The sequence below is a fragment of the Sphaeramia orbicularis genome, chromosome 3, assembly GCF_902148855.1.
Source record: "Sphaeramia orbicularis chromosome 3, fSphaOr1.1, whole genome shotgun sequence".
Taxonomy (NCBI): domain Eukaryota; kingdom Metazoa; phylum Chordata; class Actinopteri; order Kurtiformes; family Apogonidae; genus Sphaeramia; species Sphaeramia orbicularis.
This window is the reverse complement of record NC_043959.1, coordinates 22,841,035-22,853,769: the sequence shown is the minus strand read 5'-3', so window position 1 is coordinate 22,853,769 and position 12,735 is coordinate 22,841,035.

Genomic DNA, 12,735 nt, shown 5'->3' with positions numbered 1-12,735 from the left:
AGCTCCATGGACTATTACTTGGAACAGCTAACCCATGCTCCAGTAAATAATTTGTCTCTTGCTGCATAAGTTTTCTTTTCGTTGGGTTTACCCTGTAGGCATGTTGTTTTATTGGACAGTGGCCTTCAACATCGATATCATGACAGAGCACTGAAGTTTGTTTTGGATGATCGGAAAAGAGCTCTAAATTTTCATTGATTAAACAGATGATGTCGTTACGGGTGGGTTCAGATAGATAGGACAGAAATGAGTTTAAATCATTTAAGATTTCAGAATTCTGTAACCTAATACCCGGTAAAGAACTATTAGCTCTCAGCCCGTCATCAGACAGCTGGTAAGGGTTAACGCAGGTGACAGTCATGATTGATGCACCTTGGGGTGGTGGTGGGACCGCATCTTTTCTGGAGAAGTAACGCTTTATCATATTTATGTGACAAACACGGGTTTTTCTTCTTCTATCGGGAGTGCGCACCACATAATCCGTTTCACTAATTTTACGCTCTACAACATAAGGACCTGAAAATTGAGCTTGCAGACTAGACCCAGGGATAGGAAGCAACACCAATACTTCATCACCTGGCTGAAAACTGCGCTGTACTGTCTTTTTATCAAAGTTGTGTTTCATTTTAGCTTGGGCCTGAGCAAGATTTTGTTTTGCCAGGTCCTGTACATAACGAAGTCGCTCACGAAAACCGCTGACATAATCCAGCACATTACGCTCAGCGTGCGGTTCTGAAGATAACCATGCGTCACGGAGCAGCCGAAGAGGACCGCGCACGGTGTGACCAAAGACCAGATCAGCAGGACTAAATCTAAGGGATTCTTGAGGGGATTCCCTAACAGCAAGAAGAAGGAGTGGTAGTCCTTCATCCCACTCTCTACCAGATTCAAGGCAAAATTTACGCAGCATTGATTTTAAAGTCTGATGGAACCGTTCGAGTGCACCTTGGGACTCAGGATGGTAAGGGCTAGATGTTACATGTTTAATTTTTAGTTCGGCCAAGACTTGAGAAAAAATCTTTGACATAAAATTTGTGCCTTGATCAGTTTGAACAATTTTAGGTAGGCCAAAAGTTGAAAAAAACTTAATTAGGGCTTTCACCACTGTTTTTGTTTTTAGAGTGTGAAGGGGAATAGCTTCTGGATAACGAGTGGCTGCACACATTATAGTCAGAAGATACTGCTGTCCAGATTTGGATTTTGGCAGAGGGCCAACGCAATCCAACAGGATGCGCTCAAATGGCTCCGCCATAACAGGTATTGGCTGCAGAGGAGCTGAAGGTATTGGCTGGTTTGGCTTTCCCACTAATTGACATACGTGACAGGACCTACAATGTTTTACCACATCGGATTTTAGAGCAGGCCAAAAGAAGTTACGCAAGATTTTATAATACGTTTTTTTAACACCCAGATGACCACCAGTAACAGAATCATGCGCCAATTTCAAAACCTGTGGTCTGTACTTTACTGGCACTACTACTTGAGTCACAACGTTCCACTCAGTGGAATCAGGAGCCCATTTCCTCATCAGAACACCATTTTCAAAGAAAAAACACACAGAGTCATACTGTTTATCACCAGAAACAGCAGAAGACCGACACTGCGCTAGGGTTACGTCACTCTGTTGAGCCTTAATTAACATTTCTCTGTCCACTTTGAAATCAATCTCAGATTCAACAGGTAACAAAGTCACATTTTTTTCACCTTTTTCCTTCACAGTCACATTATCAGACAGTTTATTCATATCATTAGAAGCCATGAACGTGTCAGAAAGATCCACAATTTCACCCATTTTGCGGCTCTGAGCGCGCGTAATTACGCATGCAGGAAACACAGAAGAAAACGAAGGACAAGGGGCTGAATCGGATGAACTACAAATTGGTTCATCAACGACCTCCGGCGCGGGAAACACCTGACCGCCAGCCAAATCGTTACCGAGGATAAAGGACACACCTTTAACCGGCAATTGAGGACGCACAGCTACACGTATCTGCCCACTGAGAAACGAGGACTCAAGATGCACCTTATGGAGTGGGGCTTTTACCACGCTCATTTTAATTCCCCAAACCAAGAGATCGGATTTACATGATGATTCATCTGAAAGTGGTAACACATTATCAAGCATGAAGGAATGATCCGCACCAGTATCTCTGAGAATGGTAACTGGTACTTTATCATTATCCTTCCCAATGAGAGACACAAACCCTTTGGAAATAAAAGGCTGATAATGAGGATCAACCTCAGTTTTAGAATCGGACACAGCGCGATTTTCCAATTGGGGTGCGGCTTTAATGAGACCGACGCCCGCAGGTGTTTTAGAAGATTTATTTAGCATTTTTCGTTTTAGGACCGGACAGACAGCAATTAAATGCCCTGCCTCGCGACAATAAAAACACTCGCGGCTTTCACTGGACGCAACGGATGGACTTTGACGCACCGGTTTTGGAGACCTGATTTTTTTTGTCTAATCCATAATTAGCACTGCGAGACCCTGACGTAACGAATGCCCCTTTGTGAGTTAAATTATATTCATCTGCTTGAACTGCTGCATTATCCAAACTTGTAACTTTTTGTTCATTTAAATAAACCACAATTCGCTCCGGTAAGCACTTTTTAAATTCTTCAAGCAGAATAAGTTCTCTAAGTTTTTCATATGTGTCAGCCTTACTCGCCTGACACCATTTATCAAATTGTAAACTTTTCTCTCGGGCAAATTCCACATAAGTCTGGTTGGCAGTTTTGTCACTGTTCCGAAATTTTTGTCTGTATGCCTCAGGCACTAATTCATAAGCTCGCAACACAGTACTTTTAACCACATCATAATCTAAACTTTGTTCTACGGACAGACTAGAACACACTTCCTGTGCTTTACCCATAAGCTTACAATGTAACAGAAGAGACCAAAATTCTTTCGGCCAATTAAGAGCGGCCGCGATGCGTTCAAATGCACTAAAATATGAATCGACTTCAGACTCACGAAAGAGTGGAACTAAAGCTATGTGCTTACTTATGTCAAATGCTGGGCTGGGGAGAGGTGAGAGAGGTGGTGGTGTGGTTGGAGACATTTTCTCTAACTCAAGGGCTCGCACGCGTACGTGCATTGCTTGCAGCTCTAGTTCTTTTTGGCGCATCTCCACCTCCTTAATTCGGAGGGTTAAACGGAGGTTCTCCGTTGACATACCTGCAGGAGAGACCATTACCGGTTCTCCACTAGAGGCAGCAACCCCTGAAGCCTTCTCCACCGTTTCAGCCACCTCCTCCTTTTCCTCCTCCTCCTTGGCGGAATCCTCCTCCGGGGAGGACAGCACGCCTTTTTCCACCAGCTTGTCACATAGCGCTTTCCGTAGCTCCGCCTTTCGGGCCTGATAGGAGACTTGAATATTGTAACAATTAGCCACAATCAAAAGATCTGCTTTTCTGCAAGTGTCAATTTTATCCCAAGTAGGATTGGTCACAAAATCATCCAACGAAAATTCCATATTACCCCACACACAAAAGACAAAACTGCCAACAAGAAAAAAGACGCCGCAAACTACTCATCAAAAATCAAAAAATGGAAAAAACAAACGGACGAGCCCCCAATTCATGTTACGCTCGGTCTAGGGGTTGCCGAGACGCAACATGAAGTGAGACTCCTCTCCCTCCATGTCCCTTAACAAACAGGGCAAAATATCAAAAAATGACCAGCAACCGTGGAAATGCAGTATGAGTTATTTATTTACAAAAAAAGAAAAATTAAATCAGGTAAGGGAATCATATTCTTACAAACACAAAATTAAGGAAACCAAAATACAACGATCTTACCAAACAAAAATTTAAAGAAAAGGATTCCCTCCTTGATCACAAGGTTTACAAAAGTTCTAACAAAAAATGTACAAAAGGCTGGTCTGCACACAGAAGGGGAGATGAAATGAGAGGAGTCCGGGGAGGAATGAAGCTCTGCCCTTTAAATTTCCCGGCTCATCTCCTGAAGCACCAATCAGAAAGAGCCAGCACACCAATACCACTCCTGCAGCTCATCCTCAATCAGCTGCTATCTGTTGGAGGGAAAAACAAAACACACCCACACAAGGAAGAGAACAAAAAACTACAAAAATACAATAATCACAAATGGCACAGCTCATGACAGAATCAACAAAAAATACTAAGCCTTAACACAGGCAGAATATTGTTCAATTACATTTACTTCTCTTCGATATTTTCGGTTATTCACATTTTGAGTCTAAGGATAGTTTGTAAATGCAAACTTCTCTTAATGGAATTTTACTTTTTACACTAAAACAAAATATGGAGTTGTCATTATTTATAGGTTATTGTATTATCTGATCCTCTTTAGATCACACTGGTCTGAATTTTAAACCTGAACTAAAAAGGTTTTGACACCATTGATTGTTAATATATTCAGTGTAATTTTTGCATTTCATAAAATCATTCCATGGGCCAAATTGGACCCTTTGATGGGCCATTTTTGGACCGCGGGCAATATGTTTGACACCCCTGATATAGAACATCTGATATTCTGGATTAAGATCCTGGATTGTTTGCAATATTTATTTTATTTTATCACCCTTCTAAAATATTTGTCTTTTTTTTTTTTTTGCCTAAATCATCAAATAGTCAATTTTTTTTTGTTTCCTGAAAAATCTGAAAAAAAATTACCTAGGCAATTATTTTGGGAAGGTGATGATTTTTATTTATTTATTTATTTTTTAGTGTAATTTTTGCATTTCATAAATTAATCCAGTGGGCTGGATTGGACCCTTTGGTGGGCCGGTTATGGCCAGTGACAGTGACTTTCCACATTTCATATTTCATTATCAGAATCTGATTAAAAGAGCACATTTCGGAAGCACCATGAAGGATCAAAGCATTGTTCTGGAATCATTTATTAATGTGGCGTTCCTCTGTTTTACGCGTATTTAACATTTCAAAGGTTTTTTTGTTTGGTTTTTCATCCTGCAGCTTTTGTCCTGTTTTACATATAACTGTATGTGTAACTGTTGAAAAGACCCTAGTTTTATTTCTTTTGTTCCCACATTTGTCTTATTTTAGTGGAGGTGCCACCAGCCAAGATCAGATACTGCTGGAAAAATGCCGTTTCTCTGCGATCACTTGTTACCTCTGCCAAGGAGGTTATGTTTTTGCCAGGGTTTGTTTGTTTGTTTGTTTGTCTGTCTGTCCGTTAGTGTGCAACATAACTCAAAAAGTTATGGACAGATGTGGATGAAATTTTCAGGGTTTGTTGGAAATGGGATAAGGAAGAAATGATTAAATTTTGGTGGTGATCGGGGGTGGGGGGGCCCACAGGGGGGCCCATTTCCAACAAACCCTTAAAATTTCATCAAAATCTGTCCATAACTTTTTGAGTTATGTTGCACACTAATGGACAGACAAACAGACAGACAAACAAACAAACAAACAAACCCTGGCAAAAACATAACCTCCTTGGTGTGGGGGGGCTCACGGGGGGGGGGGGGGGCCACTGATGAGCCTTGGCGGAGGTCTGCGCTCTCCGAGTGCTTCTAGTTCTTTTATTGGTTTGTGTTCTGCTCTTATGCATGTACTAGATCTGTTGGTTTCAGTGACGTTTCCAAGGTACCAGTTAGACATTTTTGTCCTATATTTGAATATTTATTTTATGCTATTTTACACTCACTACTAGCGTTTGATTTTTGAGCTTTTAACCCTTTATTGGGCAAGTGACTATTTTCAGTAATTTCCACACACATTACAAGACAGTTCCAGTGACGACAGTGAGTCAGCAATCTCAGGTCCAATGTTGTCTCCAGGGTCTGTAAGGTCCACCTCTGCATGAACAGTGAGTGTACCTGCTTTGTTAAGTACCATGAAATAATGGTACTAATGTAAGGAATGATGTTCAAAGGGAGAATGTGGTTGTGGACAGGGGTCTGGAGCAGCACTGATGATGGTCTAATGTTCTAAAATACATGTTCTTTCCACCTTACATGTGTTTTTCTTGTATTATTTATAGTGTTGCTGCTATTAGTTGACATATTCGACCATGAAAATTAGTCGACGGCAATTTTTTTAGTCGGCGTGTCATTTTACTCGTGACCGCCTATTTATTTTTGGTGTCCCTCCTATCTGAAATGCAGTAATAGAATAATAGAATCTCACTGTGACCGCTGCCAGAGACAAGACACAGGTATGGGCACGGCTTCATGACATGGGTAAGATGCAATGGTATAGAGCACAGATGTCAAACATGCGGCCCGGGGGCCAAAACCGGCCCGCCAAAGGTTCCAATCTGGCCCACGGGATGAATTTACAAAGTGCAAAAATTACCATGAAGATATTAAGAGTCAAGGGCATCAAAGTAATCAAAATCATCAAATAATAGCATAATAACCTAGAAATAATGACTCCAAATGTTCTTCTTGGTTTAATGTGAAAAAAATTATATGATGTTATGCCTCTAAATGATGGCAACACCAATTTTTTTCTCTTTGATTTATTGCAAAGAACATTAAATTCCGATATCCTTTAACAATAAAATATCAATAACCTGAAGAAATATGAACAACCTGAAATGTCTAAAGAAAAATAAGTGCAATTTTAACAATATTCTGTCTGTTTTGTGCCTTGGTAGATCTGATCTATAATGCACATGTATAAATCATAAGTTGAGGAATAATATTGATAAAACTGTACTTATTTTTCTTCAGAAATTTCAGTTTTTTCCAGTTATTCACATCTTTTTTGTTTTGGATAGAAATAGTTTCATCATTTAAAGCTATTTTTTGCACTAAAAAAATTGGAGTTGTCATTATTTCTAGGCTATTATGCTATTATTTGGCTGGAGATCAAATTGGGCTGAATGTGGCCCCTGAAAGAACATGAGTTTGACACCCCTAATATATATATATATATATATATATATATATATATATATATATATATATATATATAGAGAGAGAGAGAGAGAGAGAGAGAGAGAGACCCTGTGTTATAGGTTGTGCAGACTTTATTTCATTTTTCATTTTTATTTCGTTTTTTGGGATCCTGCACACTTTTCATTTACTGGATGTGCGTGTAGATCACTTCTTTTCAAACCCCATCTTATAAGCATCTTAAGTCCTTCTTTGGATAAAAAAAAATAATGGAAACAACAAAATAACAAACACATGATTTTTTTTTTAAATTACTCGTTTAGATTAGTCAAAAAATTTGTCGAAAGATTAGTTGTCAGAAAATTAGTCGTTAGTGGCAGCATTATTTTTATTATTATTTATTTTATTTATTTATATGTACTTGGATTTTTATTTCTTTTTGCCACTGATGAGAAAGGCACCATATATGGTTATTTCTTTGACCTTGATTTTCTACATGACAATAAAAAACATTTGAAAAATTTCAGGAAAGTAATATATTCTTGTTACATCCTCCAATAACACACTAAGGTTGAACTTTTGAATTTCAGAATATTTCTGAGTGAACTATAAAGGATTAACATTCAACATATACACATGTCTACTGCCCCTTCCACAGTGATGCAGATATTTTACAAAACAGATATTTTTCTCTATATTTATGCCTCTCATCTACATGTAACTGTTAGTTTACACCACAAAAACTTTTTTTTTTTTTTTTTTTAAACCCTTACCAAAGTGTATATCTTCTAATGTGTGGTCTGTGTGTATCTGTGAGTTCAGGGTAATTGTAGAGGTCATTAAATGCCCCATTTTGCTTTTGTCTGTTATTGCTTTGTGTAATGAAAATGCAAAGGGAGGTTAAACTAAATACTACCACTTTAGTTTATAGAAGCTGTTCGTGCCTGAAACTCTTTTCTTGCTGTACATATTTCACTTACACTATATGGACAAAAGTATTGGGACACGTTGAGTTGATAACAATTTAAACAAAACTAACTAATGCAATGATATTTATCACAATATAAAACTATATTATGGCATTTGTCATTGTTTTGTATCCCAGACCCCTGTTAGAAAAGGAACATCTGAATTCAACATGTCCCAGTATTTTTGTCCATATAGTGTACATCCATATTAGATATTAATACAGGGACTGAAAAATATATGGTAATTAGAACTTTACTAAACCAACAGACATAATTTTGGACATGATTTTTACACCATACTATATTTCGCCACATAATCTCATTATCACAAAAGCCTGTATGGATGTAATTTTAGCATCAGCTGAATTATCCACCTTTATTATTGAGTCAGTATCTGTATTTCAGCGTCAGATTCCACACCTGAGGCCAGAAAATATTTTGTTCAACTCCTCCAAAAAGCTCCTCTTGAAGGCAGGTAACAGTTAATTTGACTTCATCTTTATTTATTTATTGTTAATATTCCTTAAATACTGTCCTACTTTAATATTTTCTCTCTAATATTACACAGTGAATCAGTGTGGTTTTCATACAGTCCTGCCTGCAGTGGACTGAACCCTGTGAATCTACATAAAACCTGCTTGTAAAAACATACGCTGTAAGCATCTGCAAACACAAAAGTAATGTGTTTGTTTTTGGTGAGAATTTGGTGGTTTTTTGATTGAGTTGTGGCGTGGTTTGACCTAGCTATGTACCAAGGTGTTTCCTATGGGCACAATGCATTTATAATTAGTTCTGATCCAGTACTGAATACTAAAACATAATAAAACTAAGGTTGCATCTGTGTTTAAATACAGTACGTTCATTTTTCTGCAACCTCTGTCAATGAGAAAAAGATGGGATGACATAAATGAATCCTCTGAGACGGGATTTTTGCAACTCTGGAAAGCAATGGAACTAGTGAAATAATGTTTATGCTGTAGGGTAATTAACCAGGGTAATTAAGCAGGAATATGTGGCTTCACAGATTTAATTGGCCACTGTTGCACCTTGCTGGAAGACTGCTGCAGGGGGCTGAAGGGTTTTTTTTTTGTGTGTGTTTTTTTTTTTTTTACAGTCATGTGGACCTGAATCATCAGTGGAACCATCACAGCTGGATTTTCAGAGTCACCACAGTATGACAGGTTTCTCTCACCAGAGCAATTTCTAAATCTGACACTAATTTGCATTAAAAAATTGGACCAATGTCCCTGTATCTCACCAGCATGTTCTTTCAAGAATCAATATAAAGTTGAATTTGCGAGGTTGTCAAGTTCTGTTCTATGTTAGAGTCCTATGGTCTGGATGCAGGAGATCAGTTTCCCAATAGAAGGAGGTGGTACTTTCACTGGAGGAGAACTCAACCAATTCAGTGAAAGTCCATATATGATCTCCTATCAGTGATCAATAGTAGCTATATTGATATCTCTTAACATTTCCATGTTATAAACGATCAAAAATGGGCCATTATAAGTTAAGGCAAATTTTTATTATTTAACCCTGTAAAGCCTGAACCATTAAATCGTTGACAGAAAATTCCACTTCTTTGAAACTGGAGCCTTTATCGGTCCTTCTGAACACCCCCCAATTTTTTTAAATTTTTTTTTTTTAAATATCAGTTTCCATGTATGACTTTCAATTTTGTATTATATTTAATACATCGGGTCTCAATGCTCAAATATTATTATTTTTGAACAAACAAAAACATAATATAACACAAACATGTCTAACAAATTGGTAATTCCTTTTCAAAACTGTCAAAGTTCTTCCTCCTTCCTCATTAATGACAGTCTTGTAGTGTCACTGGAAAGGCCTCTGGTGAACGAATTCCTCCCCCTGGTGGATTATCTGTGTATTGCATGTATCTAATTGTACACATCAGGTTTATCAAGAAAAAAAAAATATCACAGTGATCACGGAGAGGGCTTCAAAACTCATGTATCGCGTTATAGGGTTAAAAACTTTGTCTAAAATTCCAACATCATAATTTCTCAAAACTGTGAACAGACTTTGTAGACATTGTCCCAAGGAAGATACATAAAAAAAATTGAAATGAATCCGACCAGTAGTTTTGTCAGAGAAGATTTGGAGAACAGATCTAGGCATAGGTAACCTTGAGTGTGACCCATCAACGTCACTCAAGGTCAGAGGTCATGGACCTGGATGAAAGTCTATCAAGGTTCCCTATGCAAGTATGGAAAAGTATGGAATTTGATTTTATAAATTTCCAGGTCTGGAAAAGTATGGAAAATGGAAACAAATGTATGGAAAAATATTCATGTTGCCAAGGCTGTTACCACTGTTCTATTTTCTAAAACATAATGTTATGAATATCTAAAAAAACAAAAAATGAATCGATCTGTTTTTTGGGCTCATAGATCTCAAATATACAGACTGGGTGGTTGGTTGGAATTTTTTTCACCAAGACATCTGGAAATTAGGGTCTGGAAAAAGTATGGAATTTTGAAATTTCAAATGTGTAGGAACCCTGGTCCATATAAGACTTCCTATCAGCATTCAACAGTAACTAAATACATATCTCTTAACTTTTCCATGTTATAAGCCATTAAAAATATGGCCCATTATAAGTAAAGGCACATTTTAAATATTTAAAAACTTTGTCAAAAATTCAAAAATCTAAATTTCTCCAAACTGTGAACAATCTTTGTAGAAATTGTCCCAAGGACGATACATATAAACTTTGAATTGAATCCAACCTGTAGTTTTTTGCTGGAAAACATTGTTGAAATCTAGGCATTGGTAACCTTGAGTTTGACCCATCAAGGTCACTCAAGGTCAAAGATCATGAACCCAAATGAAAGTCTATATATGACTTCCTACCAGTGCTCAATAGTAATAATATGGATATCTTTAACCATTTCCATATTATAAACCACCAAAATATGGACCATCATAATTAAAGGCACATTTTAAATATACAAAAATTTAGTAAAAAATGCAAAAATCTAAATTTGTCAAAACTGTGAACAAATTTTGTAAACATTGTCCCAAGGAAGATACATAAACAATTTGAAAGAATCAGACCAGTAGTTTGGTAAGACAAGATTGGTGAAATCTAAGCATTGGTGACCTTGACTTTGACCCTTCAAGGTCACTCAAGGTCAAAGGTCATGAACTCCAATAAAAGTCCATATATGACTTCCTATCAGTGCTCAATAATAACTATATTCATATCTTTAACCATTTCCATGGTATAAACTAATAAAAATATGGACGATTATAAGTAAAGACACATTTTAAATATTGAAAAATTTTGTCAACAATGCTAAAATCTAAATTTCTCAAAACTGTGAACAAAGGTTGTTGATGATGGAGGCGTCATCACACACAGTACCTTCACCATAGTTCATGGTCTATCGGTCGTTGAGCTAAAACTAGTCGAATCTTCCCCATTTGCTCTAATTTTTTCCCCACCCTGCACTGATTGTTTACTTCCCTGAGGGATTATGTGAACGCTGATTTATTTCCATCACATATAGACAATTTTCAAGTATGTTTTAAAAAATGCGAGTATACATTGTGTTCAATCATCAAAAGCTTTCAACTCATTCACCACCTTGACACTGAGAGAGCGTTCAGAAAATTCCACTCCTCAGTAATGTCACCATTTATGAAGAGCACTCAGTAAATGTGCTGCAAAACCCAACAAATGACCAAACAACCAAAACAACAGTTCAAGGATGAAGCAATAAAACTCCTCTGTCTCTTTGTGAACACACAGAATGAGAGCTGTTTATTACTGCCGAGAAGTGGGTCTGTCGGTAGAAGGCAGCGCAAATAAAACACATAATGAAGTAGATGACATGTACGACGGAACATCACGGAGCCATGTGACTGAGATGGACTGAGTGGAGGAGCGTTTACACAGAAGAACTGCTATGCATGTGTGAAGAGGGGTTTGAAATAACTGTTTTAAGCAGTGGGAAACTTGACCGAATTAAAACGCGAATTATTAAAACCCAAGTTAAAAAAGAGAGCAATGGTGTAACCAAAAAAAGAAAAATCACTGTTAAAATGAATTATAAAATTTATTCAATGATAAATACAATTAAAAACACTAGGTTTAAGAGTAGAATTTAAAAAAGAAAAACAAGGAATGAGGTGACACGATGGTCCCTTCCGAGCAGCGTCACGACGGTGATCCACGAGGTGGAGTTCCGGCCCCAGCACGTCCGACCCGCTCCTGAACAGAACACACAGATACGGCGACAGAACGGAGCACGGCCAAAGGCAAACAGTAGGTGAACAGATACAACGAAAAAATACATACACGCCCGGTAGGGCTTCTCACCCTACCGCTGCGTCGTTCGAGGCTCTATGTGCTGAGCTGCACTAGGACCCACGCCAGCTCCAGCTCCAGCTCCAGCTCCAGCTCCAGCTCCAGCTCCTCTCCTTCGGGTCCACTGGCCGCACCTGACAGACGGGACACAAAGGCCAGCACAGGACACACCAGCGTACCAAACCCCCAGGCCAAAGGCCGCTCCAGTCAGAGTATATAATCAAGACTTTTTCCAATACTCACAGGCAGGGAGAGCTCTCTGCTCTCCCGCTGCTGTATACGGCCCCACGGAGTCCTCTACACGGTGCGGTCCGGTCCGTCTTCCTGTCCGTCCGTGTAGTAGCAGTCAACCCCTTAAACCAGGTTTGACTGCTGGCCGCTGCGTGTGGTCTCACTCTGGGGTCTGGCTGGTCCTGTGCGTGCCGCTGTCTTCCGGTCGCGTCCCTCGCTCCCTCTGTGTCCCTCTCTCTCTCTGTGTCCCTCTCTCTGTGGCGTCTTCCCATAAAGAGGCTTTTATTGTTCTCGTGCCCCAGTGGATACAGGTGCGTTAATTACAGAGTTCCACAGGTTGGTCAAGACC